The sequence below is a fragment of the Anomaloglossus baeobatrachus genome, chromosome 4, assembly GCF_048569485.1.
Source record: "Anomaloglossus baeobatrachus isolate aAnoBae1 chromosome 4, aAnoBae1.hap1, whole genome shotgun sequence".
NCBI classification, from domain to species: Eukaryota; Metazoa; Chordata; class Amphibia; order Anura; family Aromobatidae; genus Anomaloglossus; species Anomaloglossus baeobatrachus.
In genome coordinates this window covers 480,233,565-480,255,723 of record NC_134356.1, presented here as the reverse complement: position 1 = coordinate 480,255,723, position 22,159 = coordinate 480,233,565, and the positions used below count along the sequence as shown (strand labels likewise).

Genomic DNA, 22,159 nt, shown 5'->3' with positions numbered 1-22,159 from the left:
CGAAACACCGTGTCTGCAAATTGGGATTCTGATCTGGCTTATATATCCTGAGTCATATTGCAAAGGATTGTTGAAAATCCACTTGTGACTTTTAGGATCGCTACTTCCAATAGGTGGCGCTGTGCTAGAGTTTGTCTCCTTTACTGGAGAGACAATTTGTATAAATCTCAGTAAATAATTATAATCATAGTGTGTGTGTGTGCGTGCGTGCGTGTGTTATATACACACACTATATACTGTGTGTGTATATATATATATATATATATATATATTTATTTAAATATAAATAAAACACACTGTCACATGGGCACAGGGTTCACTCTCTGGGCACTGCCATGTATCTGGGTGCAGTGCTGCAGCTGCACAGCAGGTGGCAGTATGGCGTCTGGTCAGATTTCGCAGTCCTCTCCAGAAGAAGGAAGGGGTGGGCACCTTGGTGGAGGGAGGGAGCCGGAGAGCAGTGCAGAGCTTGGGACAAGTGTGGAGAAACTTCTCGGCAGAGGGACTGACTGAGGAAGGTGAGTGAGCCATGTCCCTGACAGAGCAGAGGTATGTGCTGGGGATGGAGGCTGCTCTGCAGGAAGCCTGGGCTCTTTGTGGGGGGATGTTCCTGGCACAGCTGTGCAGGGAGGGGGTCTCACCTGTGCGGGCTCAGTGCTTGTCCCCTCTGCAGGCTTCACTCCATGGAATGACCTTGTCTGCTGCCTCTGCTCATTGACCTGCAGTGATTAGACTGTTTAACCACAGGGCTGTGGGACTACGCCTGCCAGTCAGGTTGCCAGATGGGGGTCGTAGCTGGGGGACAGAGGAGGAGACCTTCTATTATGTGAAGCAGGTCACCTAGGAGGATAAATAACACTATGGATGATTGTCCACCATTATTATGTTACGGATATGATGGGTGCAGTGTAAACCTGAGTTCTGATCCAACAACAAAAAGTTTGTTTTCCATTTTGCAGATTTTCAGTTGCTCACAGACAATAATTTGGACATACCCCTCCCAATTATTGTTACATGAGAATGGGCGACTTCCTATATGTAATCACTGCGTGTCGGGAGATATCGGTCGCCCGTATAAAAGATCGCACGGGTCATGTTCACACACAGCAGACTTATAGGTAGGGTCCCTACGACTGTCCCATATGTGATAATGGGGCTTACAGAAGCCATCGCCGTCCGGCTAAGTTCACATGAGCGTAAAAAAATAAATCACACGACTTATTTAAAAGTGGTCAATTGTCATCCATGTAGCGTGCGAGATCAAGGACCGTTTCCTATGTTGCGGCCGAGCCGACTGTTTTCCGCACTCATTGGCTGCTTTCACGCATCTGTTTTTCGCCGTGCTGCACAATACGGCCAAAAAACCGATGCAACGGATCCGGCAAAAAAACAGATCTGTTTCATCAGTTTTTCCATGCGTTCCTTCCGATTTTTGACGGATCCGTTGTGCTACTGAGCATGCTCAGTTCAATAAACCGGATCCGGCGGCCGTATCCGTTTTTTTTGCCGCATTGTGCCGGATCCAGCAAATATAGACTTCCATTATAAAACACGCCATATGGTGCCGGATCCGGCGCAATGCGCTTTTTCGCCGGAGACAAAAAAACCTTTCCCTCAGCGTTCCATCCGGCCGCCAAAACAATCAAACTTTGCCGCATACAACACAAGGCCATGCGGCACAATCCGGCGCTAATACAAGTCTATAGGGGAAAAGAACGGATACGGCAGCAATAAATGCCGGATCCGTTCCTTCCGGTTTTTACAATATTGTGCCACACGGCGAAAAACAGATGTGTGAAAGCACCCTTAGGTGATCCTCACCCCAAATCTGTAAGATCGGGCACGCATTCCTTCATTCGCAGATTCGGTTTGTGACAAAACGCTCGTCTAATCAGCCCAAATGAATAACCGTGGTCCAAATGCTGTTAGGTCCAAATTAAAAAAAAACCCCTAACATACGGCCGTGTGACCTTGGCCTCATATTTGTGGCACTGAAATTTCTCCAACGAGTCTGACTTGTGTGAACACGTCCTAATCTCTAAAATCCCCAATTCGTTTGATTGGTCGTCTTAGATTTGTTTTCAGTAAATATGATAATCATATATAAATACAATAATAATTTTAATAAATACACCTTTAGTGTTTATTAAATAAAGTGATTGTATTTTTTGTGTAGCTCTTGGGCAGTAAATATACCGGTCCTTGGTTTGTGGACCACAGCGTAAGCCACACGGTGGTATTATGTCACGAAATATTGTGATAAGGATTTTTACAGGCGTCATAGCAGTGGTTTTCACTGTCAGGACACAACCCTGAATCAGGCTGGAGAGCCACAAGAATGAGCAGCTGCTGTTCTGCACGACTTTTTTTTTTTTTTTTATTTGTTTTTAAAGCACTTAAATGCAGGCATTTTTTTCTTAAAATAATTTTTCATTTTTTTTGTTATACAGGCGGTTTGAGTTTTTTTTTTTTTTTTTACAGTCAACTTTGATGTGGTCATTAGAAGAGCTCAGAAAAGTCTACTAACAATCCCGTCAGAACTCGCTCACTGATTCTCAGTTGATTCGCTCTACAGCCAGCAATAGACAGTGCAACACAGAGGCTATAGAAGATACAGTAAAATTATTAATGACTGACAATTGTAAAAATGAATTTTAGCCACAAATATATACATTTAAGTGCCCCAGAGACAATTTTAACACCTTTGTATGAAGTGCTGGGTAATATTATATTTCCTCAATGTGATGGCCGCTTCCTCTGGCAATAATGGTTGATTAAATGCCAGAAAACATGGTGATCGTGCAGCTTCATTGTAAGGATGGGGTGTCCATAAATGACTCCTTTTTATTATACTATTGACCAGCGGCTGTCCTTGTGATTCAGGTCAGTAGCACAGTGCCCCTACCCCATGCATTATTATGGATCACCCATGGGGCGTATGCACCATATGTCGGGCAAGAAGCCATACTTGGAGCATGCGGCCTTTGTCCATCTTCAGTCTAGTGTGTATGCACAGCCCAGAAACATTGCACTGTTTTGTGAATAAGTTGTTTCTTATTATGTTGTTATTTTTATTATTATTTATGGATGGAGACCGTCAACAAACCATGTTGAAATTGACTTTTAACATGGTAGGGGAGTTTTGTAAGGGTATTTGATGAAACTTAAGCCTGCTTTACACGTTGCAATTTCGCATACGATATCGTATGCGATTTGCAACGCCCCCATCGTATGTGCGGCACGTTCAATTTGTTGAACGTGCCGCACATACGAGTAACCCCCGTCACACGTACTTACCCGTCCATACGACCTCGATGTGGGCGGCGAACGTCCACTTCCTGGAGTGGGAGGGACTTCGGCGTCACAGCGACGTCACACGGCAGCCGGCCAATAGAAGCGGAGGGGCGGAGCTGAGCGGGACGTAAACATCCCGCCCACCTCCTTCCTTCCGCATTGCTGGCCGGGAGCCGCAGGACGCTGGTAAGATCTGTTCATCGTTCCCGGGGTGTCACACACTGCAATGTGTGCTACCCCGGGTACGCTGAACAATCTGACGTGCAATTCCAGAGACAGGTACGATGTGTATGCGATGAACGTTTTACCGTTCAATCGCAATCGCACGTAGCTGTTACACACTGCAATGTACTTACAATGCCGGATGTGCGTCACTTACGACGTGACCCCGCCGACACATTGAAAGATACATTGCAGCGTGTAAAGCAGGCTTGAAACTCACAAATTTGACTGAGCAGAAGAAAATATATATTTGCATGTCTGCATCATTGTGGCCTTTCCGCCTCTTTTATGTGTCCACTGCTGCATTGTGCTGGCCTCTTGGTTTCTTTCACAAATTATATGTCTATTGCTGCATAGTCCTGGCCTCTCTGCCTCTTTCCCTTGTCCACTACTGTGTCGCTCTGGCCTTTCTGCTTCTTTCACCCATCCACTGCAGCGCCGTCCTGGCCTTTCTGCCTCTTCAGCGCGTCCACTGCTGCGTCGTACAGGCCTCTTTTCCTTGTCCACTGCTGCGTCGTCCTGGGTTCTCTGCCTCTTTCGCTTGTCCGCTGCTGCGTCGTACAGGCCTCTCTGCCTCTTTCGCTTGTCCGCTGCTGCGTCGTCCAGGCATCTCTGCCTCTTTCGCTTGTCCGCTGCTGCTTCGTCCAGGCCTCTCTGCCTCTTTCGCTTGTCCGCTGCTGCGTCGTCCAGGCCTCTCTGCCTCTTTCCCTTGTCCGCTGCTGCGTCGTCCAGGCCTCTCTGCCTCTTTCCCTTGTCCGCTGCTGCGTTGTCCAGGCCTCTCTGCCTCTTTCCCTTGTCCGCTGCTGCGTCGTCCAGGCCTCTCTGCCTCTTTCCCTTGTCCGCTGCTGCGTCGTCCAGGCCTCTCTGCCTCTTTCCCTTGTCCGCTGCTGCGTCGTCCAGGCCTCTCTGCCTCTTTCCCTTGTCCGCTGCTGCGTCGTCCAGGCCTCTCTGCCTCTTTCCCTTGTCCGCTGCTGCGTCGTCCAGGCCTCTCTGCCTCTTTCCCTTGTCCGCTGCTGCGTCGTCCAGGCCTCTCTGCCTCTTTCCCTTGTCCGCTGCTGCGTCGTCCAGGCCTCTCCGCCTCTTTCCCTTGTCCGCTGCTGCGTCGTCCTGGCCTCTCTGCCTCTTTCCCTTGTCCGCTGCTGCCTCGTCCTGGCCTCTCTGCCTCTTTCCCTTGTCTATTGCTGCATGAGTACAATTGCTGCCGCCTTCACATCAAAATTGCCTGTAAGGCACAATTGACCTTTTTTGAAGTGTTTTTTTTTTTTTTTTTTTATAGTATTATTTTTTATTATTATTATTTTAATGCCTCTGTGTGCTTTTTTTTTTTAGGCTATGTTCACACATTGGCATTAAAATGTACATTTCAGTGGCAGAAATGTCATCCTGGGGTTACCGGATGGTATAAAAAGATAAAAAAGAATCAGTCCCGTTCTCGTCAAGAAGTGGGCCAATTTTTTTATTTTTTTCTCATTATTTGTGAGCAATCCAGTTTTTTTTTTTTTTTTCCCCTCAGTAGTTGTTACTCATTTCCAGGCCCATTTACAGTTTCCTATGCGACAGAAGTGTAATATATCCCTGAAAGTCGGGTACTATACTGTGGCTCAGTTTTGGCATCCGATTTATTTGTGTGAAAATCTCGGCATGCTGCAACTTTTTTCTCAGACAGATTGTCAGTGATAAAACTGTCATCGGCACTGCCCCGTTGAATTACATTGGTCCGAGTGCTATCCGATTATAATTGTATAGCACTCATGATATGTATGTGGTGGGTGAGTGAGCCTTCAGATATCGGCTGCGGGTGTGCTCCAGATCTGTATGAGAATTTGCTCCATTGTCGGGATACGTTTTTGGTGTTAGTGCCCATTACACTTGTTTGTGTATGAAGACCTTTCAGAAAAAAGAAATGTCCACATTAGCACAAATCCTTTTTTATTGCTTCTTGGTGTTCTGATTGTTCAACTCCAACACTCCATAAACTGCTTCCTAATCTCCCACAGGGACAGGAAACACATGGCGATCTTTACCTGATTATTGAGACGTTTACTGGTAGTTATTTTATTGACCTAAAAGGGAAGCCCTTTTTGGGAGGTTTATTTGTGCCCCAAATTCATCAGCGGAGGTCATGTCTTACTGATGACTGAGAAAGGGGAAGAAAAATGCCATGAACGTGTCAGAAATTGTATGTCGCTCTCTGGGCACATTTTTATGGGTTGGATAACATGGCATAGTAGCTTTATACAATGTACTGACAGAGCACAGAAGGCTGGGAGTTTAGAAAACAACTTTCACTTGACTGTATCACTCGGCCTCTACGGTATTTACCTGCGCAGCAAAAAAACAAACCCATGCGACTAAAAGCTGTGCTTTGTGTCTTTGAAGAAAAGACAAATGCGGCATGATCCATTGATGCCTTATGTATGTACAGAATGTCAGCGATCACCATCCTGCATGTCTCCAGCTCCTAGGAAGCTGCCAGACCATGCTGGGAGTTGTAGTTTCACATCAGGTTATGGACTTCTGATTCTCTGTTGCACCCATGTTGCCTACGAAGGCTCTGTATAGCAAGATACCACAACTAGTGATGGCCGGACTCCCAGGTAATGTGCATGTGGCGCCCTGGACTAGCCAGGTCGTCACAGGGACTACAACACGACACCCCCACCCCGAGATAGGCACATCAGTCAGACACAAAATCCTTGTTGCCTCCCTCCAGGGGCTGATGTCCACACCAGGTGGGGTGGAGCCAGGTGGTTGGCCCCACCCACTGTGGAGTTCACAGTCCTGGAGGTGGGAAAAGGAAGTCAGTGAAGTTAGGGCGGTGAAAGAGTGAGGAGTAAAGTGGTAGTAGAGGAGCAAACTGACTGTGTCCGGGTACGTGGCCCGGGCACCGAGAGCAAGGTTGGCAGACGGTGGTGGCAGTCTGCAGGAGAGGCAGATCAACGCGGAACCGTAGGACCGGGGATGGGCGGTGGCCCGCCGGTACCGAACTGGGGAGCGAAGTGAAGCCAGCACAAACCGGCAGGGCGTGCGGACCCCGGCCAGGCTTGGAGTCGCCGTTAAACAGGTCAAATCCGTTAGTGACCGGAACCCCAGGGGTTTCCAAACAGCCAAGACCCGATTGAAGGCAACCGTCCAACCAGCACAAGGGAAATACAGCTACCGCCACAGCTAGAGTTCCCAGGGCCAGAGCCTGCTGGCAAAAGGGCTCCTCCGGCCCATATACACGCTGGGGAGCGGGTTACCGGTGGGAAGCCATCGGGACCGAAGATACACAAAAGGTGCAGGGAAAGGCAGCCACCACCAACCGTCCGGGAGAAACCACAGCAGCCGGCTGCGGGACCCGTCCATCCAGCCGTTTGTTTTACCATTTTTTTGTGGCTGAGTGAGTACTACCGTGCCGTCCGGCACCGCGCTGCGCAGTCCAAGTGACCCTGCACCTTGCCCGACCCTGCCTCCCCGTCAACTCACCGGGCCCCGGGACCACCAACCCCCCTACCCACGGAGGGGAGAGAAACATCCCAGCTGCTCCCTGCCATCGCTCCCGGGATCCCCGTCAACAGCAGCGGTGGTGCCCCAACCTCACCACAAACCGTGGGTAGTGTCACGGACCAAATCCCTCAAACCACACTACCCCCTTTCACTCACGGGCGAGGAGCGCCGCTCGAGTCCCCGGATCCGACCCACCGCTCGAGCTACCGAGCAGCAGCAGCAGCGCCGGACCCGGGCGTGGTGAGCGCAGCGCCCTCCCCGCCCGCGACATGCACCTAACCGGATTAAAAAACAAACCAAAAAAATGATGCCAGTCTGCACTTGATCCTGTTTATCTAGCCAAATGCTGGTCCTCATATACAGTGCCTACAAGTAGTATTCAACCCCCTGCAGATTTAGCAGGTTTACACATTCGGAATTAACTTGGCATTGTGACATTTGGACTGTAGATCAGCCTGGAACTGTGAAATGCACTGCAGCAAAAAAGAATGTTATTTCTTTTTTTCTTTTAAATTGTGAAAAGTTGATTCAGAGGGTCATTTATTATTCAACCCCTCAAACCACAAGAATTCTGTTTGGTTCCCCTAAAGTATTAAGAAGTATTTCAGGCACAAAGAACAATGAGCTTCACATGTTTGGATTAATTATCTCTTTTTCCAGCCTTTTCTGACTAATTAAGACCCTCCCCAAACTTGTGAACAGCACTCATACTTGGTCAACATGGGAAAGACAAAGGAGCATTCCAAGGCCATCAGAGACAAGATCGTGGAAGGTCACAAGGCTGGCAAGGGGTACAAAACCCTTTCCAAGGAGTTGGGCCTACCTGTCTCCACTGTTGGGAGCATCATCCGGAAGTGGAAGGCTTATGGAACTACTGTTAGCCTTCCACGGCCTGGACAGCCTTTGAAGGTTTCCACCCGTGCCGAGGCCAGGCTTGTCCGAAGAGTCAAGGCTAACCCAAGGACAACAAGGAAGGAGCTCTGGGAAGATCTCATGGCAGTGGGGACATTGGTTTCAGTCAATACCATAAGTAACGTACTCCACCGCAATGGTCTCCATTCCAGACGAGCCCGTAAGGTACCTTTACTTTCAAAGCGTCATGTCAAGGCTCTTCTACAGTTTGCTCATGATCACTTGGAGGACTCTGAGACAGACTGTTTCAAGGTTCTCTGGTCTGATGAGACCAAGATCGAGATCTTTGGTGCCAACCACACACATGACGTTTGGAGACTGGATGGCACTGCATACGACCCCAAGAATACCATCCCTACAGTCAAGCATGGTGGTGGCAGCATCATGCTGTGGGGCTGTTTCTCAGCCAAGGGTCCTGGCCATCTGGTCCGCATCCATGGGAAGATGGAGAGCACGGCCTACTTGGAGATTTTGGCCAAGAAGCTCTGCTCCTCCATCAAGGATCTTAAGATGGGTCGTCATTTCATCTTCCAACAAGACAATGACCCAAAGCACACAGCCAAGAAAACCAAGGCCTGGTTCAAGAGGGAAAAAATCAAGGTGTTGCAGTGCCTAGTCAGTCTCCTGACCTTAACCCAATTGAAAACTTGTGGAAGGAGCTCAAGATTAAAGTGCACATGAGACACCCAAAGAACCTAGCTAACTTGGAGAAGATCTGCATGGAGGAGTGGGCCAAGATAACTCCAGAGACCTGTGTCGACCTGATCAGGTCTTATAAAAGACGATTATTAGCTGTAATTGCAAACAAGGGTTATTCCACAAAATATTAAACCTAGGGGTTGAATAATAATTGACCCACACTTTTATGTTGAAAATGTATTAAAAAATTTAACTGAGCAACATAACTTGTTGGTTTGTAAGATTTATGCATCTGTTAATAAATCCTGCTCTTGTTTGAAGTTTGCAGGCTCTAACTTATTTGCATCTTATCAAACCTGCTAAATCTGCAGGGGGTTGAATACTACTTGTAGGCACTGTAAGTCTATGGGGACCAGAATCTGGCGAATAAAAATTATGGTAGAAGAGATAGGGGGATAGGAGCAAGCACTTCATACTTACTGAGTCTCTGTGGCGGCTGTAACTGCTCCCACAGCTGCTCATTAGCCTTCATGCATATGCTCTGCTTTCCCCGCCCTCTGACGTCTGTGATTGGTTGCAATCAGATGCGCCCCTACCCTGAGTGACTGCATGCTTGACACTTCCAACCACAGACACTATGTGCGTCTATCGTGGAATAAATATAAATAAATTAAAAAACTGGCATAGGGTCCCCCCGTATTATGATACCCAGCAAAGTTAAGAGACCCCGGCTACAGGCTGCAGCCCCAGCCGTGTGCTTATCTTGGCTGTGTATCAAAATAGGAAGGGCTGCATGTAGCTTTTTTTTTTAAATAATTTAAATAATTAACACAGCGTGCGGTCCCTCCCAATTTTGATACCCAGCCATGATAAATAACTTTGTAGGAAAGGGTAATTTCCCACACAAGGGAAGCTAAACAAAGGAATAAAAAATGGCAGCTGTGGGCTGCCATTTACTCCTTATTTCCCGATTGCCAACACACCAGGGCAATCGGGAAGAGCCAGGCAATGTGCTGGGATTGTTCCAACAAATGAATGCAACAATACCTGGCGGCCGCAGGCCTGAGATTACCAGCCCCCAGCTGTCGGGCTTTACCATTGCTGGGCATCAAAATTGGGGAGAACCGCACGCTGTTCACCCTCCAAAAAAGCAGACTTACCCCCCCCCCCCCCCCACGCACACACACACACTTCCCAGGAGACTCATACTTAAGAAACCCGAATGTCTGCGTGGCTCCCAGGTCCTCCAGTGATCTCCGGTGTATGCTGCATGCCGTCTTCTCCTGCTGCTCGCTGACGCAACACACACACACACCCATACCCAGCGCTTCCGTCCGCAGGGATTGATGGGAGGAAGTCACGTGTGTCTGCAGGTCCTGTAGCGGCTGGTCCTTGCGCTCCACTGCACAGTCTCTCAGGATTCTGCCGGTGAGAAGAGATTGGTGTCACTGGATATGGTGATTAAGTGTGCGATCGGATTGTGTGTGTGTGAGATCTGATTGTGTTTGTGTGAGAGCTGATGTGTGTGATCACTGCAGGTCCTGCCGCTCAGCGTCGGGTGAGTGTGATTGCGGGGTGCATGCTGTCTATAATGAAGCGTCCTGCAGTATCTGTAACTTTTTTAGCTGCACGGACAATTCATTATTAAACCGCGACTAGGGCTTATTTTCAGGGGAGGGCTTATATTTAAGCCTTGCTCTCAAAATGCTGAAAATCCCTGCTAGGGCTTATTTTTGGGGAAGGGCTTATTTTTGGAAAAACACGGTATTTTAATACACAGCGAAGATAAGCACACTGCTGGGGCTGCCGATAGCACCTTCTACAGCACAAAGAGGGACACAAAGGGAGAAACGAGCCCCTAAAACAAGCATCACGATGACTGTTTCAGGGAGGGGACAGAGGCACTGCCACAGACACTGCTCCCCTGATGACCCTTGAGTATTCCAGCATGCACTTGGTTTCATAGTCATCTGACATGAAAAAGAAATAGAATGGCAGTTAGTGTAGCTAGGGATTGGTAGGGCATTTTCAATACGAGTATATTAGAACATTAGAAAGTAGCTTAGATTATAGCAAGAGATAAGGATTTGAAACTAAACTTACTTTTGCCTTTCAAGTTCTTTAAAGGGAACCTGTCAGCAGAAATTTCGCCCAAAAGCTAAAAGATTCCCCCTCTGCAGCTCCTGGGCTGCATTCTAGAAAGGTCCCTGTTATTATTGTGCCCCATGTGAGACCAAAATAAAGACTTTATAAAGTGGTACCTTTTTTGTATTCAGATTCTGTAAATGTGACACGGGGGCGGGCTCTCTGGCGTCCGTTATTCTGCCTCCTGGTCCTGTATGCCGCCCCCATCGCTCCTTTCCATAGCTGCTGCACCGCCCACTGCTCCAGCCATCCCCGCGCATGCCCAGTGCCAGTCTCACGGGACTGAGCAGTGTAACCGCTTTTGACGTGTGCGCAGGCAAGTGATTATGGGCGGGGCTGTGATTGTTATCAGCAAGTACCCGCCCATAATCTTGTGAGCGCGCAAACCTCTCCAGCGGTCACACTGTGCTCAGGGTAGTGCTAGACTGTATGGGCTGCTTCCAGGGATGACGTCCCTTTTGTCACGTGATAGGGGCGTGTTCAAAATACTATCACGTGACAAAAGGGACGTCATCCCTGGAAGCAGCCCATACAGTCTAGCACTACCCTGAGCACGGTGTGACCGCTGGAGAGGTTTGCGCGCTCACGAGATTATGGGCGGGTACTTGCTGATAACAATCACAGCCCCGCCCATAATCACTTGCCTGCGCACACGTCACCATGCACGCAGCTGACAGTTGCTGGCACTGGACAATGGTAGTGGTTTAGTAATTATACTACTCACAAAAAGTTATGGATATCTCAGCTCTAGGGTGAAATTTTTGTAAAAGGTAAAATGTCCATGCCACAGTGATATATTTAATCATGAAAGTAGGGGACTTCAATAGAAGAATGCAATGGTGATTTCCTAATCTCAATTTATTGACACAATAGTCAGCAACTGTGGCTGGCATAACCTCTATCCCCCACTCCCCCCCCCCCCCCCCCCCAAAAAAAAGTGTCATTGACTTGTCATGTGGCTTTGAGCATGAATTACCGCTTGACAACAACGTCTCCTGCAGTTCACAAGTGGAGTAATTGTCTGCGGAGGCATGGCATCCCTTGAAGGGCAGCCCTCAGGTCATTGCGGTTCTGGGGTATAAAATTAAGATCCTCTACGTGACTACTCAGCCATAATTTTTGCTCAGTGTGAATCGACTTTTATCAGTTAACAGCAGTGAGGCCCACTGGTCCCTTCTACAGCAAGACGATGATGTCTGTGCCTGGTAATCGGTTTTGAATGGTCTGATATTTGGGTGACTCACCTCCCTTAAATATGAATGGAGTTGTGTGGCATTCATCATTTGCTTTCGAAGGGCATTGTGCACAATGAAGTGGTCGTCAGTGTGGGATGTGGCCAAACCTCTTCTGCTTCTATGCATTTCTGTGACTCTTCCAGTCTGTCTGTTGCAACCTGCTGATGACACTCTAAGCTCAGTGGCAATTTCCATCTGAAAATATACTGTTTGGAGCCTCACAATGGCGAGGTACTGTTGATCAATTGTTAGATGTCGTTTTGGTCTTAGGATATTAAAGGGAACCGGTCATCAGAAATTTTGCTTTAAACCTAAATGTTTCCCCTTCTGCAGCTCCTGGGCTGCATTCTAGCAAGGTTCCTGTTGTTTTTTTTGCTCCCTTTTAGACGAAATATAATACTTTATAAAGTTGTACCTTTTGGGATGCAAATTTTCTAAATCGTCCATGGGGGCGGGCTCTCTGGTGTCCGTTATGTCCCTCCTGCCGATTTACGCCGTCCCCCCAACGCAGCATTTCATACTTCCAGGATGCCGCCCAGTGAGCCCGTGGTCCGGCGCATGCGCAGTGCCACTGTAGCGGGATGTGACCGCTGGTGACAATGTGACCGCTGGTGACGTTTGCGCAGGCACGAGATTATGGGCGGCGCTGTGTTGTCATCGCAAGTGCCCGCACTTTCCCCTCTGCCTCCAGCGTTCTGCGCAAGCGCTGGCCAGATGACCGCACGTCCCCTCTTTCCCATCTTTCCCTGTAGCAGGAAATAGATGGGAGGATCGGAGCAGGACACCACCGGTTACGGCCAGCGCTTGCGCAGAACGCTGGAGGCAGAGAGGAAAGCGCGTGCACTAGATTATGGGTGGGCACTTGCAATGATAATCACAGCGCCGCCCATAATCTCGTTGGGGGACGTCGTAAATCGGCAGGATGGACATAACGGACACCAGAGAGCCCGCCCCCATGAACGATTTAGAAAATTTGCATCCCAAAAGGTACACCTTTATAAAGTATTATATTTGGTCTAAAAGGGAGCAAAAAACCAACAGGAACCTTGCTAGAATGCAGCCCAGGAGCTGCAGAGGGGGAAACATTTAGGTTTAAAGCAAAATTTCTGATGACAGGTTCCCTTTAAAATGTGAACAGCTTGATGAAGACTGTCCACAAACCAATTGTAAGTGAACCCCAAAATTTAATGGGTGATTCATGGATCAAACACTGGTTGTGTATTTTGCCATTAAGCTTGTTGTTAGAGAATCGCTTTTCAAAAAGTCCTGAAACATTAAACAGTTGGATATGTGCATCCAGAAGTTTAGAGGAGGTAATATTAAGTTCACGGAAAAGGTTAGAGTTCATTTTCGGATCATTCTGAAATTTCACCTGAAAGCCAAATATCCCTAACTTTTTGTGAGTAGTTTATCTGGACTCTCATAGACACTAAGGAATAGTCATACAAGAGCCTGGTTCTGCCCTAAGAACAACTCTGAGGTGGCCCATACTTTTAGAAGGATGCGCTAATACCGTGTTTCCTCGAAGATAATAGACACAATGTTGTTTTTTGCTCCAAAAGATGGGCTAGGGCTTATTTTTAGGGGATTTCTTATATTTTCCCATGAACAACAATCCACTTTTATTCTTGAACAAAAATCAACATTTATTCAAATCTAATCATGTCATCACATTTTGGAACATGAACATTTTGTGCTTTGTGTTCGTGCTGTCTGGGAGGGGGGCCCCTTTTAATACCTCCCCCCCCTTCCTTGTTTTCGGAGTCAGTGCAGTCTATCATGTAATTTTGCCTCCACTGTTTTGGTATCTGATTCTTGTATTTTATAGTATCATCACTAATAAATAAAATATTCTCAAATAAAATATTTACCTTTTTTCACCTATTCTCTTGGTTTTGTTCTTCTTTTTCTCCTCTTTTGAATAAGGCTTATTTTTGGGGAAACTGGGTACCTAGCCTCATTAAGACACTCAGAACTGCAGAAATGATTGAGGCAAGAGCTGTCTATTAGGCTATGTGCGCACTTTGCGTTGAGTTTCTTGCAGTTGTAAACGCATTCTCTTGCAGAAATTGTCAGTCAATTCTGGTTTTGACCACAAATATGCTAAAAATACGCTTGCGTTTTTACCACGTTTTGGCCGCGTTTTACATGCTTTTTCATTGCATAAAGTCAGATGCGTTTTGAATACAAATACAATGCTAAATATAGTTTTTAAACATTCAAATACTATGAGAAAAAGTAAAAAAGATAAATATGATTAAAATCATACACAAAATGGCTAATTTTATTAAAATTATAACTGTTCTAATTTTATGTATAAAAATGTTAAATTATGGATTTTCATTAATTGTCGGACTGTGTGTGTGTGTGCGTGCGTGTGTATAAAGGGACATATCCTGCTCTTAATATAATGTCAAAAAAAGCATGTTAAACCCTGGGATTTTGATTGTGTGCGTTTTTGAAAGTTCATTGACTTCAATGTTAGCAAAACGCTGCCAAAATGGCAAAAACAATTGACATGTTGCTTCTTTAAACCCAGAGATTTGAACAAATTTTCTGCAACTGAAACGCTGCGTTTTTAACAGCATTGTGCGCACAAGAAATCCCTATTTCCCATAGACTTTGCTTGCAAATCAAAATGCATGCATTTTGGCATTAAAACGCTGCAGTTCAAAACGCTGCGGAAACGCATGAAAAAAAAGCAAAGTGCGCACATACTTATATTGTGAGCAAACTGGCCTCACTTTTTGTGTGAGATATATGAATGCACTTACAGTGGTACCTTGCTTAACGAGAACAATCCGTTCTGGGACTGTGCTTGTTATTCAAGTTACTCGTTCAGCAGAGCAAGATTTCCCATAGGAAATCATTGCAATGCAGACAATTTGTTCCACAATGTGTTAAATGTCCCATCCTGGTCCTCTATTCTATCATTCCACACATGCACAAACATGTACAAACACACACAAACTCACACAAACACACAAGCACACATGCACTCGCACATATTATATGCTCACCTTACCTTCCGTTCCATCGCCAGTCTCCTGGGACTTGCTGTTCTCCAGTGCGGGCCGTGTATCAGATAACCATAACGACGAGGGAGGAACTTCCTGCCAGAGCGCTGATGTCAAAAGCAGAGCCGCTTGCCTCTGATTGGCCAGCGCGCTGCCTTTGACAAGCGGTGACAGGAACCAGGAAGTTCCTGCTTCATTGCTATGGATGCCAATGCCTGGAGTGGAGCAGAGCAGCGCGGCGCACTACAGGACCCAGGAGGCCGGCGATGAAACGGAAGGTACAGATATTATATGCTCACCTTACCTTCCGTTCCACCGCCGGCCTCATGGTACTTGTAGTTCGCCGCGATGTACCCGGGAACTACAAGAACCATGAGACCGGCGGTGGAACGGAAGGTAAGGTGAGCATAATACTGTATGTGTGTGAGTGTGTGTATGTTTGTGTGTGTTTGTGCGTACATGTGTGTGTTTGTGTGGACTGCAAGTGCGGGTTAGAGCGCGGTGGGTAAACGGAACCGGAAGTGTCTGAGGTGAGGATTTCGCTCGTACAGCAAAGCTTTCTCGTAAAGCGGGTTACAAATTTACAGAAAGCTTTGCTTGTTAAGCGAAATTTTCATTAAGTGGGTTACTCGTTAAGCGAGGTACCACTGTATATGGCAGATTTGTTGAGTTTTCCTAGTCTTAAAAAAGTCTAAAATCTACTTTACATGCTGCGATATCGGTACCGATATCGCTAGCGTGGGTACCCGCCCCCATCTGTTGTGCGAGACGGGCAAATCGCTGCCCGTGCCGCACAACATCGCCCAGACATGTCACACATACTTACCTGCCTGGCGATGTTGCTGTGACCGGCGAACCGCCTCCTTTCTAAAAGGTCGGTTCATTCAGCGTCACAGCGACGTCACTGAACCGCCGCCCAATAGAAGCGGAGGGGCGGAGATGAGCGGGACGAACATCCCGCCCACCTCCTTCCTTCCGCATAGCGGCAGGGAGGCAGGTAAGGTGAGCTTCCTCGTTCCTGCGGTGTCACACGGAGCGATGTGTGCTGCCGCAGGAACGAGGAACAACTTCGTTACTGCTGCAGTAATGATTTTTGAGAATGGACCCCCATGTTACAGATGAGCGATTTTGCACGTTTTTGCAACGATGCAAAATCGCTCATAGGTGTCACATGCAACGGCATCGCTAATGCGGCCGAATGTGTGTCACCAATTCCGTGACCCCAACGAGTTCGCATTAGCGATGTCGTAGCGTGTAAAGCCCCCTTTAGGCTATGTCCGCACTTTGCGTCGTTGTAGTTGCAGTTCTAAATGCAGCCTCTGGCAGAAATTGCTTTTGCCAAAGTTGCTTTTGACCATCAAAACGCTACAAATATGCTGGCGTATTTACCGCGTTTTAGCTGCCTTTTTAGCGCTTTTTACATGCTTTTCCATTGCTTAAAGTCAGATGCGTTTTGATTACAAAGACACTACTAAATAAAGTTTTAACATACAAACACTATGAAAAAGGGAAAAAAAATGAAAACAAATATAATTTTTTAAATCATAACGAAAATAGGTATATTTAATATAATTATAGCGATTTTATACTATTTATGGCTAAAATAACAAATTAATATTTTTCAATAATTTAATTGTCGGACTATGTGTGTGTGTAAAGGGACACCTCATTCCATTATTTTGATGTCATAAACGCATGTTTTCTGCAGCTTAAAAGCATGTTAAACGCTGGAATTTTGATGTTGCTTGCTTTTTGCAACTTCTCATTGACTTCAGTGTTATCAAAACGCAGCCCAAATGGCAAAAACAATTACATGCTGCTTCTTTGAACGCTGAGTTTTTGCCCAAAATTATGCAAATTAAACGCAGCGTTTTGAACAGCATGGTGTGCACAAGAATTCCCCATTTCCCATAGACTTTGCTTGAAAATCAAAACGCATGCCTTTTGGCATGAAAACGCTGCAGTTCAAAACGCTGCGGAAATGCAGGTAAAAACGCAAAGTGCGCACACAGCCTTGGACTGGACAACCCCTTTATGTGACTGAAAACTTGTAAGGCTATGTTCACACACTGCATTTTTTACTGCATTTTTGAGGTCACAAAAACATTTCAAAATAAGATGCTGTGTGTGAACATAGCCTAAATCCTTACATCGCACGCACCGCATGCTGTGAGCATTCTTCGGTACTGGGAGTGGCAGGCGCGTGATTGCAAGTATGTGATTTGCACATGTAGTCACATGCCGACTAGACTGTATCTGGGTGTGGACGGAATTATGCAAATTGCATGTTTGCGGTCACATGACTACCCACTCCTGTGAAGCGTACACCTGGTTGCAGAGGGGCAAAGAAAGTCATGTGGATGGGCGAGATTTTTAAAGAGCCGGCTTATAACATGCTAAGTAGAACAACTACTGTAGAAACAAATGTGCCATCACCTAATTAAAAGGTTAATTTGCATATTAAAAACAGACTTTAACAGATCTTTGAAAGAAGTTTTTTAATGTGTTAAACACCATAAAGGGTTTGTTGTGCAGGATATTTATAGAGGACGAGACATATACTGGTGGTTTGGAGGGCATGGAGGACCCCGGTCAGGTTCTCTTTTAAGATATGTGCGCACACTGAGTATTTGGTGCAAACATTTTCTGCAACTTCTGGCAGAAAAATGTACCAAAAAAATGCATGTGTATTTCATAATTAAGTCAATGGGTGAAAGGGTTGAACAACGCAGGCTTGACATGCTGCAATTTATTTTCTGCCCCAAATTGGCAACGAAAAAAAAGCAACATGCACAAAGGGCACTGCAGAATTCTCCTTGACTATGATGGCATAAGACATGCAGAATTGTGACAAAACTGCACCAAAAAAAACCAACCATAAGGCTTGTGTATGGCCCCACTCTGTCTTTTGGGTGTCCCAAAAAAAAAATAAAAAAAATATATATATATATATATATATATATATATATATATATATTATATAATTATATTATATTTTTACTTTGTGTATAGATAAAATTAAAAATTTTAAAATTTTATTATGTATACACACGTAAAAATTAATACTTTTTTTTTAATTTTATTATGTATACACAAGAATTATATAATTTGTGTATACATAAAATAATTAAAACAAATGTAATTTTTAATTTTATGTATACACACACACGTAAAAAATATATATATATTTTACGTGTGTGTATACATAAATTAATTAAAATATTTTTTTAAATTTTATTATGTATACACACGTAAAAAAATTATATTTTTTTAATATTATGTATACACATAAAATAAAAATATTATTTATAAAATATATATATATATATATTATTATTTTTTTTTGGGACACCCAAAGACTTGAGTAGGCAAGTTTCATCCAAAATATGAAATACAAGTATGCTTTGATTTTTTTTTTTTCTGTTCCCCGTGAAGTACGTCCTAGGCTGTTGCCCTTAGCAACCTGGCTGCCATGCCCGCATTCTCCACCATAATGTGACGACATGAGCCCCGAGCGTGTGGGAAACCATGCATCAGGTAGCGGGATTGAGGCACACAGGAACACTTTGTCACTTAAACAATCTAGGTGATTTATTCAGATCCTCATAAACCACGCCGTATAACGGACCACAGCCACTCACCCCACAGGATCACAATGTCTCATTGTCGGTTTCAACTGCCTAGTGTCCATACAGTTCATTCTCTGGTATCAGCCAGTCCACATCCCCTTTTCTCAGGGTTACCTGTCAGTCGCTTTGCAGGTTTCTATGTAGGCTCGACCTCCAGGGAGACTCTCTCACTGGACGCACTAACCTGGTCCTCGGACCAGCTCCGTTCAATGGCACCTGCTGTCAGAGCCAGAGCCCCAGTAGACTCTGCAACTCCCTGGACTCACAGCCCTTTGCTGTCTCAGCATGCACATGATCTCCTGATCATGTGCTTTCAGCAAGATGGCACCCACCTACTCACAGTCTGATTAAAACCCATTAGACACACCCATGTATGGGAGGCATGTGGATGGTCAGTCCCACCCATCACCTGACCATCTCATGAACCCAGCCCTGAATACATACTGCAATCCTCATGGAACTACAAATCCCAGAAATACATTCCAGGTTCAGATCGCACGAGCCCTCCGCCTCTGCGGCACATACCGGCCATTCACAACATTGCCGGTCGCTTCATCACATAACCCCCCCCCTTCCTCTGTTCACACTTATAGGGTTGAATACTTGTCAACGAACAGGGGCCCTGAGACAGGGCATCCAAGCTACCATGCCCTACGAGTCGAAAGGGCCTTCTCAGTCGACTATGAGCATCCGCTCCTGAGACAGTCTGTCACTGTCCCCAACTGTTTAGGGAACAATGTGCCATCAAACTTCGTCATCTCACGTTTTGGAGTCATAACTTTGGTAGACCCACTGCGCCTCCACCAATTGAGACTGTTGTGTGTGCCCCTTGCTCCTTTCCAGTCTTGGGCTTCAGCTCTGAATATACAGTCCGTCCCTGTAAACAGACCCTTCTCAGTGAACCCTTTTCTCGGATACGCCCCCTGGTCAGACCTACCTCTCCAGGACTGCCTCCAATGGTCTCAGTGTGGTAGGGAGACTCTTTTAGCCAGTACTACCATCCGGTCTGACTCTGAGTTGTCCTGTCCACTAGAGGTGTTACTATCAAGGTATCTCAGCACTGAGCCGACAGAAGATTTGCCATAACTAGACCCTCCGCTTTGTCTTTTTGCAGATCTATTTTGGGCTCTTCTTCTAGGGCTTCTTCGTCTGTCTCTCTGATTTTGCACTCTCTCATCAACTTCTGTGGCTAAAGACAAGTCACTCCTTTCATTCTGTCCATTGTATTTTGTCTCAAAGGACTTGGACCCTTCAAAGTCTGCGCTATAGCCTGATGAACACCTAGGTCCTCTATGACCTTGGCTCCTTTCACTAAAGGACCTGTTTCCTCTGTCACTCATGACAACACGTTCAACATCTGGACCATACTTTTCTGGGCCCCTGCCTGTATGTTGTCGCCGCCTCAAGCCAACTTAATAAAGTTGCTCGGCAATCTTCTGTCTTTCCAGATTCAACTGTCTCAGTTCTTCAACTTACCCCAGGTGGTATTCCAAGAGAACTCTTACGTTTTCAACACAGTCCTGGGTTCCCACAATGATAAATGGAACCATTCCGACATCACAGGATATCTGGGCTTCATTGTGTACATCAATTCTCACTCTTGTGACACCAGATTTATCAACCATCTCTTGTATGGCTGTTCCATTTCTTCCAATCAGCTTCTTGACAAGTTCTCTGGGCACTTGTGTGACCTCTTCCACAAACTCCAACAGCCTTCAAGCTGTCTTAACCGCTTCTGCAGGTTTTCCATAGATACAAAATGTTCCACTGTCTTCTTCCAATTGAACACCTGTAACACCTGGAATCTTCCTGGCTTGCTCAATATTACTTCTTAGCGCTCTTATTGCAAGCCCAATTAACGGTTTCTTCACCACCACTACTTCTTGAAATGCTGCGGCCATCTGCTTCGTACGCTCCAAGCGTCTGGTGTCTTCTTCCTTCTTTGCAGTGATGAGCCACTTCATATGAAGACACCGTAAGTGCATGTCACTCAGGATGGCCACTCTCTTCTCTGTGACATCACTTAGAGAGCACACCACTAACCGATTAGTCTCTGGGGAAAAGTACACTTTACAGGCTCCTACTGCCTTCTGAAACCTCTCATGCACTGTCTCACTGGCACAGGCTTCTCTTAAGTCTTCTGGCACATCTATCAGGCACTTCAAGACTGGTCTGCTTCCTTTACGTTTAAGGACACTAGACCGTTCCTGGGGTCTCATGCATCCATCCATAGTCTTCAACATAGGCTCCAACCCTTGAGTTACTCCCTCCTCAGGTTCAGCTCGAGCCTCAGAGCCTTTGTGTTGCTTACTCTTAGTTGAGTCCATCTTCATTTCTGCCATCTTGGTCTTACCAGCTGAGTCAGTCAAGCTCTCAGCTCCTGATGAGACCTCTGGCCCAGACTTCACCTCTTCCTCAGAGGCACTTTTCACTTCTACAGCACCAGCTGTGTCTTGGGACTTCACTGCATCACCTCCAACCTCTTCTTGGGTCTCTGCAGTGTCACCTTCAGCCTTCTCTTGGGACTTTGCAGCATCACCTTCTGCCAGAGTGTCACACCCTTCAGCACAGTACTCTGTTCCTCTTAGAACTTTGGGGCTGTATTCACTGTTATCCACCCTAGCACTAGGTAGTTCACCAGTCTCCTCACCATGACCATTGTGGATTTTTCCTCCACCAACACTCTCCAGGATTTATTCACTTGTAGTGTTTTCCAGAAATCCATCTCTTTCTTTGGTCACCATTAACTTAGTACTGTCACCTCTAGTAGGCATGGTCTTCCCCTTATTACACAATATCATACTACTAGGAACACTTTCAGCCTCCTGCTGTGGTAGGGGTTCCTTTTGAGCCTTTCCGGATTTTACACAAGCAACTGGCCGTTTCCGCCATCGCCCACAAGTCCTCAAAAAAAATCAAAGCCCCAGCCTATTATAATGGGATGCGGTAAGTCAGGCACTACCCCAACATTAACGGATCCAAACACCCCATCCATCTCAACGACCACTCAGGACCGTGGATACTCTCCAGTGTACCCATGTCTGCAGCCAGCTTCCATCCTTCCAAGAATCGGGTAGGCATCGAGCGTGACCTTCACCAGGGACACCAAGCTCAGAGTCTACCAGCCCAGTCACACATTTGCCATCAACTTGCACAGAACACAGACGTGACTTCTCGTCAGCTGGGCAGTCTGTACCGCAGACCGGACACGCATAGCATGAACACCATTGTCCTTGGCTACTGTCCATCTGTGCCACTGCAACTTCAGATTTGGGATTCTCTGCTCCATTTGGGCAACCCAGTCTAGAGGGGGGTACATTCCCTAGTTTCCCCATGGAATTCTCAAGTGCCAGCCTACCCAGTTCCTCAGTGCGCCAGGCAGCTCCCTGGGCACCCCGGGACAGTACTGGCCACAGAAAGGACTGCACCAACTTATCCGGTGCCACCAAGTCTAGTCGCTCTGCCAACGACTGCTGTTGCTCCTGCTTCTGTACCTCTTGGCTGCCGGTCTCTTGCAGTCGCTGCTCACCGACCTGCACCAGGTACTTTAACAGTATCTCATCCACATATGCTGTTC

At 46.4% G+C, this 22,159-nt stretch overlaps 1 protein-coding gene and 1 pseudogene across 2 annotated transcripts in view; one reads left to right on the top strand and one right to left on the bottom strand.

The window, feature by feature from the left end:
• The first annotated feature begins 447 nt into the window (after window positions 1-447).
• CGNL1 (cingulin like 1) overlaps window positions 448-22,159 on the top strand; it is a 202,334-nt gene continuing 180,622 nt past the window's right edge. The window contains exon 1 of one of the 2 annotated variants that reach the window (XM_075345733.1): window positions 448-518. The gene's annotated coding sequence lies outside the window, so the exon portion shown is untranslated. Of the gene's footprint in view, window positions 550-22,159 lie in introns of both variants that reach the window. The other variant, XM_075345735.1, reaches the window with a different exon arrangement.
• LOC142302560 (RNA-binding protein FXR1 pseudogene) lies at window positions 19,545-20,924 on the bottom strand (annotated as a pseudogene).